The sequence below is a fragment of the Parasteatoda tepidariorum genome, chromosome 4 (genome assembly GCF_982258835.1).
Source record: "Parasteatoda tepidariorum strain Cologne lab strain chromosome 4, Ptep-v5.0, whole genome shotgun sequence".
Lineage (NCBI taxonomy): Eukaryota > Metazoa > Arthropoda > Arachnida > Araneae > Theridiidae > Parasteatoda > Parasteatoda tepidariorum.
Window position 1 is genome coordinate 27,587,058 of NC_141758.1, and position 7,506 is coordinate 27,594,563.

The window sequence follows — 7,506 nt, forward strand, 5'->3', positions numbered from 1 at the left end:
AGACCGTGTGGAGGCTTTTTGATGTAGGAGGTGATAGTTAAACTCTTTGAACATACTGTAAAATAATTACGTAACTTTTTCTAAAGGGCTACTTTGTATCAAAGTGATTTTTGAATCGATTTTAGATGGAATTAGTAAGCCGACTATCGTGTTTTTCGCACACCTTATCTTTGAAGATATGTTCTCACGTACTTCGCTCTATACTAGTCCTCACAAAGGTGTTAAACGCTACGATAAGACGTTAAACATTCTGGGGAAAGATAAACAAGTTAGTGACAGCATTCATAGAATAAACCCAGCTTATATCTTAAACGAAGATCCAGAATATATTTCTGCGAAGTTCAAACTAACTCTTCATTCGGCATAAAATCGCCAGACCAATAAAGAAGTCAAAGAAAAAAGATATTCGATTCCTCTTCTGATCCTGTAGTTAAAGTAAAAACTAGAGACGTGTGCAGTTCCTAGCTAGATACAACCTTTATATACATTATTAATTTTTTTTTCAGGAAGGGGGGATGATGTGACGACATTTATTTTGAGACGCTTATTTTTCAAATTCACTCAATCACAAAATGTTGAAGTAAATTTCGCTATCAACAAATGATACATAATTATGATGGCGTTCGAATCAGACTTGGCCTTAGAAGTCTGTGTCTTAATAATCTTAGTACTTTTATAAGCCAATATGAGTTTTGCTTTCAATCAATTTAATATAGTATCTTATCAACCAATCTAATCTAGTATTTTATTCTTAATTGAACGACTTTTAAACGGTGTGACAAGTCTTTAATCAAATGAATCGGTTAGTTGTCTAGTAACAGGAAAATGTTTCAAACATTGCAGTTGGGACCTTTTATATATATATATATATATATATATATATATATATATATATATATATATATATATATATATATATATATATATATATATATAGCACAGAACTTAAGAATATAAAACTTATTAATTATTTTCGTTTTTCTCTTTGTTTTTATAGTGCTATGTTATAGTGATCATATTTAAAGCAGCTTTAGCGCTTGATATTATCTACTATTACCTTACTTCCGTTTTCTTTTTGTTTCCGTTTTTGTTTTTATTGTGCTATGTTATAGTGATCATATTTAAAGCAGCTTTAGCGCTTAATATTATCTACTATTAGCTTACTTTCGTTTTCTTTTTGTTTCCGTTTTTAGTTTGTCTTCTAATTTTATGTGTTAAAGGCATTGCTCTTTGAGCCTAATTTTTGGATTTCAGCAGCAATAATAATTTGGCTCCTGCCAAAAATCAATTCAAAACGAGTAAATCCTGTTTTTTTTTAAATAATTGTTTTAATTATCAAACTTTTTAATTACAAACTTTAAATTATCCTGTATTATATTATTGCATTGCGCGCATCCATTTTCGGGCCCACCCAAGGTAACTAAAAAATTAGACGCGCTTCAGTTTTGCAGTAAGAACGTGCCATAAGATATCACTTTATTTATGCTTCTGTTTTCATATATTGTAATCTGGCAATCTTATTACGAAAATATTATAAATCATTCTTGAAAGATTCCGGTACGTGTAAGTTCATTTAATTCGTTCCTCACTATGTAGATTTCCTTTCGTGTACTGTTCTCTAAAGTCTTTACATTTTATTTTCAGTTTTCTGCTTGATATATTTGTTTGTTTTTCCGTACATATTTTTTACTTAATGTGTTCCAATTTCGTTTAAATTTTTTTGAGTGCTCCTCACACTGTTGTATTGATATATTTTGCTTTGGCTATATTAATACAATATTAGAAAGCACTCCTTTTGCGGATATAATCGTGTGAGCTGATGAAGAGATTATATCTTTTCTTAGTTTTGTTTTCCAAATTTTAATAATTTTTTTTTAAGGTATTAAAAATAATGTTTTTTTAAATACTTTTAAAAAATTATTGTTAATAATTTTCTTCTCTTGTCATTATTTTTTTCCATATTCTCTGAATTTTTTAGCTTATTTTATGAGTTCTATATACTTGCAGCTTATGCGCAGTTAATAAAACTTATTAATTATTTTCGTTTTTCTCTTTGTTTTCATAGTGCTATATATATATATATATATATATATATATATATATATATATATGGTAGTAGGCACGCGACGCGTCGAACTAGTATCAGCAAAACAACGCTGTTCTTGTGAAGAGTTCGAGAACAGCAGTTATTAATGCGTACACAGAGTGGACTACCAAGCAAAAAACCGGGTCTATATGTCAGGCAACTGAATGCTCCAGCTGTAAGGTGACTTGCCAGAATTGCCCAGTCCAACCGAAGAGTATAGTACATCAAATAGCGGGAAATCTTAATAAAGGTGCAACAGCGAACGTTTCTGAACGAACCGTGCGCCACACATTGCACCATATAGGCTATGGTAGCCGACGACCTGTTCGAACGCCTTTGCTGCCAGTCTTGAACAAGAAAAGACGAGTCCCGTTTGTAAATGAAAATAAGGATTGGACAGTAGATGATTGTGAAAGGACCATGTGGTCTGATGAATTTGTTTTCAATTACATCATGTAGACGGCAGGGTTTGGATATGCGAAAACAACAAGAAAGAGTAGAGCCCAACTGCAGTACCACTACACAACAAGCTGATGGAGGGAATATTACGGTTTGAGGAATGTTTTATTCGCACTGCATGGGTCCTTTGGTTCCTGTGGAACAAGGTCTGAATGCCCAAGGGCATTTAAGTGTTATCGCAGATCAAGTGCATCCTGCTATATTAATAGTGTACCCTGCTTGAGATGGATACTTTCTTCAAGACTCCTAGTAATACAGCTTCTATTTTCCTCAGATGGCTCGAACATATGACGGTGACTCTGGCTTGTTTCATTGGCCTGCTTAATCATCAGATCTTAATCCAATTGAGAATTTGTGGGATGAGATTGAACGGGGCATTAGACAGCTGGATCCAGTCTGACGAAACTGAGAAGGATATGGGGTGAAATTCTTCCTACCACCGACCTACATCTGATCTTATAGAATTTATTCCATAAAAAATTAGAGTTATATATATATATATATATATATATATATATATATATATATATATATATATATATATATATATATATATATATATATACCCTTAGGAAAATTTGCCATAGGTTTGCCATAAAAAATGCCATAGGATATTCCTATGGGGTTTTGCCTATGGCAAAATTTTGCCATACACTTTTGCCATACATGTATGGCAAAATTTTGCCATACGTATATGGCAAAAGTGTATGGCAAAATTTTACCATAGGCAAAACCCCATAGAAATATCCTATGGCAAATTTCTGCCATACATGTATGGCAAAATTTTGCCATAGGCAAAACCCCATAGGAATATCTTATGGCATTTTTTTATATGGCAAAATTTTGCCATACGTATATGGCAAAAGTGTATTGCGAAATTTTGCCATAGGCAAAACCCCATAGGAATATCCTATGGCATTTTTTTATGTGGCAAAATTTTTCCATACGTATATGGCAAAAGTGTATGGCATAATTTTACCATAGGCAAAACCCCATAGAAATATCCTATGGCATTTTTTTATATGGTAAATTTTTGCCATTAAACTAAGATTTGCTACAGCTTATGACGAAATATTTTTCCATAGGCTATGGTACACTTTTGCCATACAGCTATAGCAACATTTCTCGTTGATATTTTATCATACATCAAAAAATAGTTACTTACAATAATCGTTCGCAATGTATGTTAAAAATGCAAAACTTAATAATTGTAGAATGAATATATATCCAGAAAGCTTTTTTTAAGAAAAAATTATTTGATAAACTTCTCCTGTATCACTTGCAGAATCCTTTCTGAATGCTGTTCTCATTCAAATAAATTTTATATGGTTAGTACTAACCATTAGAAAATGGGTCCGGCCGCAGGAGCGAGTGGGGAAAGTATTGGTTATGTTGATTAGGAACAAAATATATTGAGTACAGGCAACCAATATTTGTTAAAACTGTAAAAAACAAGAAAATAGAAAGTGAGTCTGGAGGTCGGAGCGAGTATAAAAAACGTTAATTTGATTGATTGGTATCATAATTAGTTAGATGAGCGTCAGATATTAGAGGAACCTAAAAGAAAGCAAATTTAAATAATGGTCCGATGATCGGAGCGAGCATGAAATTTTTTTAAATTTTGATATGTGATACTAAGCTAAAAATTAAACAGTCTACTAAAACAATAAAATACTATGAAAACTCAAAAGATTAAGAGTGGGGCCGGTGGTCGAAGCGAAATTAGTTTAAAATAGACCAAACTGGACAAAAGCCGAATATGTAACGGTGCTGCCAGTGGTGGCATGTGAACAAAATTTTATCGATAAAAAAGATGGTATTGGACTATGAAAAGCTAAGAATAGAAAACAGGCTAAATTAGTTGATCCCCTACTAGTGAGGGATATAAAACTCAGAAAATTTATGTTGAGTTGTGTTAAGCACAGTTAGAAAAGAGAACGCAATATCGAAACATTGGTAAGTACAAAACATGTTTAAGACATGATTAAAATTGGTAAAATTAATAATTGCTATTTACACTTGGTCAGGGATAGTAAATAAAAATTAATTGGGTATAGGGCATCGCTATGACGAAAAAGTTGTAAACTTAAGGAGAGATTAAATTGTTAAAAGCATTTTTGGTAACAGCAGCAGATGATTTGGCCAGGGACTGTTCCGTTGATAATATTGAAGCAAAATAATTGTCAACCAGTAATCCAGCAAATCTAGTTAAGTGATGACCCTAAGCTATGTATAAATATGAAACAGAACATTGTACAAATATATGTGGATAGTTAAGAAATATTAATTGTAAGATAGTAAAACACAGAGACATGATAAAAACAATTTAATGGCAAGCAAAAATTAAACACAAAATAAAAATATAAAGCCCTAACGTATGTAAGATAATGTAAAAAAGCATTGCAAGAACCTAAGTGGAATTAAAATAAAAAACTAATGAGAATGTAAACGCTGACTTTGATATTGATATATGACAGCAATAAAATTTAATAATCACCGAACAAGTTAAAAGAATTAAAAAAAATTTAATTATTAAAGAAATGATGATCTGGCTTGATCATAAGCACTTAACTGCGTTTTTCATCATGAAGATTGTTTACAAATTGCTATGGGGAATAGAACACCATTAATAATGGAAAAATGTTGTGACTTTAAAAATTTATATAAAATCAGAGGGAGGGGATAAAATAAAAAAGATGTCGTTTAATCAGAAACAGTTGGGAGAAAGAAATATAAAAATTTTAGATAAAAATATAAACAGTAAGATATTAATTAAAGTGTACTATGTCAGCGCTAACAAATAGCAAAATTTAACACAGCGAAAACCTATACCAAATCGCGACACATTTTAAAAAGATACAGATAATAAAAGTACCAGACAGCCAAAAATTAAAAACTTAATAAATTCAGATAGATTATCGCATAAGCGTTTGCAATAAAGTGTTTTTGACCAAGAATGAGATCGAAAAAATATTAAAATAAGTCGCCAAAGTTAGCGAAAGATTCCATTTGTAGTGGATGACACGTTAATATGGCGGTCTGATACGCTAAGCCTAAAAGAATAGAACATCGGATTTCAAACACTCAAAAATTGGAAAATTGGCCACCCAGTGGCCGGAAAAGACTCACCAGGAATCCTTTGTGGGACTACATGTTGAATTTAATTAACTTCGGGGTGAAATAATGGATATTTATTTCTTTTAGAACATGTTTTTGAGGACTCCATAGAAGTTGTTGTTTCGTTGGTGGAGATCTAAATCAGCTTTTCTCTATGGTATACTGCCATACAAATCTTTAAGGTTACCATTGGCCTATGGTATACTGCCATACGAATTTCTGTGGTTGCCATAGGCCAATGGTTACGTGCCATACAAATCCTTATGGTAACCATTGGTTTATGGTATACTGCCATACAAATCTTTATGGTAGCCATAGGCTTTTGGGGTTTTGCCATACAAATCTCTATGGTAACCATAGGCGTATGGTATCTTGCCATATAAATTTCTATGGTAGCCATAGGCTTATGGGGTTGTGCCATACAAATCTCTATGGTAACCATAGGCGTATGGCATCTTGCCATACAAATTTCTATGGTAGCCATAGGTTGCCATAGATTACCATAGGCTTCTCTATGGTAAATTTTCCTAAGGGTATATATATATATATATATATATATATATATATATATATATATATATATATGAATAATTTCCAACAACCTCAGAAAATATTTCTCGCAGCTTCCTAAAATTTTCCTAGTTGTGCATCCTCTTTTAGATATAGAGCATGAAAATAAAATTAGATTACAATAGAAAAAATAGAATGCTAAATTTTTTAATCAAGTTTATCATAATTTTTGTAGTCAACGAATTTTGTTGTTGTTCCTAATCACTTTTCCAGATCGTGTTCTTCAGCACATCTTCAACGTAAAGAAGACCTGTTTACAGAAAGAAAAAAAAAATTCGTGTATTTAGTTATACAGTGGAATTTGTTTTTTTATTTTTATTTTACCAAAGTACACGTACTATAATTAATAAAGCTTCCATTTATGAAAAAATATTACGGCATCTGAACTCCATCAAAAAACTGAGATGATTTATTAACATTTTAAAGGCATCTTTACGAAAACTCTATCTTAAACATAGTAAAAATATGAATATTAATGAAATTGTATAAACTATTATTTGCTGTTGTTATGGGAAAAAATTAAAAATTTATACTCATAAACTTTCAAATGAAAGTTTTATTTATTTTTTTTTACAGTTTGTCAATCTTGTTTTTCACTGTATGTTCAAAATATGTATTTGAGTTGCTTCAGTGTCGTTTAATTTAAATATAAAATTCACTTTTTTTTTCTTTCTTTCTTTTTGCTGACAAAGTTGATAACCCGATACAAAAATTAAACCAAAACTGAAGAGAGGTTATAAAAAGTAAACTTAGAGCCAACTTCGGTGGATTTATTTTTATCCTGAAAATAGGGTAGTTTGCGTAACCGTTTACCTCCCAAATACTTATTTTTCAGTTATGGGAAAAATACTTTCACGAAAAATGTGATATCAGGTTTAAATACGAAAAATGGATATTTTATTCATTTAACCCACAATTTGGACAAAAAAAACTATAGCAATTACTTGATTTTTAGAACAACGTATGTATCACAAGATATATAGTTTTATTTAGTTATATAGATTTATAGTTATAGATATATAGTTTTATTATTAATATATTCTGATTGATTCTGATCTTCTCCAATTGTGAGTGTTAAGAAGAAATAAGTTACTAGTCTTTAACATTTTGAAAAAGCGACAAAAATGGAACATTGACGTTTACACAGTTTATAAGACTTATAAAATTTTCTGAAATCTTGTCAAATATACAGAAATAAATATCCTAAATCGAAGTTATAACGCTTACGCTACTAATGTTTCTTACATGTTTTTGTCTCCTAAAATTTCAAAAAT